At 45.8% G+C, this 1,351-nt stretch overlaps 1 pseudogene; it reads right to left on the reverse strand.

The window, feature by feature from the left end:
- Positions 1 to 519: 519 nt before the first annotated feature.
- On the reverse strand, positions 520 to 620 carry LOC130040065 (uncharacterized; annotated as a pseudogene).
- Between the last annotated feature and the right edge of the window lie 731 nt (positions 621 to 1,351).

Consider the following 1,351-nt stretch of genomic DNA (forward strand, 5'->3'; position numbering starts at 1 on the left):
GAGGGTGAGCTGAGAGGGTCCCCGAGAATTTCCAAGGCCTTGCCTGTCCCCAACAGTGGTGGGGTGGCCTGCTAGCCCATTTGGAGGGATGATGACAATGCTGTACGGTGACAGGAGCCTGCAAGCCGGGGTTGGGGAGGGAGACTTCCCAAGACAGCACCAGGGAGGGGGGTCCCACAGAACTGGGGGAGACATCACAGCAAATTGCTTCCCTCATACTAGCCGATTATTTGCTCCTAGAATTGTCCCCAACCATTGAGGCTCTATATTATTTTGATTTTTTAAAATTTAAAAATTTTTAAATTTTATTTTTGGTAGTTTTTTTAAAAAAATTTTTATTAGTGAAACACCATGAGGTACAGTTGTAGCCTTACAAATTTTTGTGCTTGGGTTTCAGTTATACAATGATCCAGTACCCATCCCTCCACCAGTGCCCATTCTCCATCATTTTACATTTTTTTAAAAAAATTTTTGTTAGTGAAACACCATGAGGTACAGTTGTAGATTTACAAAAAAAAAAAAAATATGGAATGCTTCACGAATTTGCGTGTCATTCTTGAGCAGGGGCCATGCTAATCTTCTCTATATCGTTCCAATTTTAGTGGAACACTCTTATTATTTTTATTCCTCCCCCACTTTATTTAAACACTGTGGTATACAAAGTTATTCATGATGATCTGTCACAGGCCTTCAGTATTCCAACCCCAATCCCATCACCCCCATCATCGTCACTCCACCACTGTCTTCATTTTCCCAACCCACCCTCAAGCCTGTCCCCATAGCAGGCCTGCGATAATTTATTCTAAATTGCTTGTGACCATTACATGGTTAATGGATTGATCGATAAATAATTTCCGTAGAAAAAAATTTTTTGGGGGGGATCACACCCGGCAATGCACAGGGATTACTCCTGGCTCTGCACTCAGGAGTCACTCCTGGCAGTGCTCAGGGGACCATATGGGATGCTGGGAATCGAACCCGGGTCGGCCGCGTGCAAGGCAAATGCCCTACCCGCTGTGCTATCTCTCCAGCCCCTGTAAAAAACATTTGTGAAAATTGTTTTTTATCTCCCACGGGGATAAGAAATCCTTGTCTGAAGGGTTTACCAAGCTGTTGTAGCCAGGTAAGCATCTGTGTTCTGTCCCTCATTCTGTCCCTCGTCGCTTCTGTACCTTTGTCAAAGAATGAAGTAGTTTCTGGAAGTGGCCGGGGTTCCAAGCTAGCAGGCACCAGCCAGGTGGGTCCAGTCCCCACCCCCTCATCCCTCACCTTGGATCCTGTTTGAAGACCCCGAAGCTTGAAGGCTAAGCACCCCTTTGCCTCATCCCGATTTCCAGAGTGGGGCAGAGGG

The sequence above is a fragment of the Sorex fumeus genome, unplaced genomic scaffold, assembly GCF_029834395.1.
Source record: "Sorex fumeus unplaced genomic scaffold, SorFum_2.1 ptg000093l, whole genome shotgun sequence".
NCBI classification, from domain to species: Eukaryota; Metazoa; Chordata; class Mammalia; order Eulipotyphla; family Soricidae; genus Sorex; species Sorex fumeus.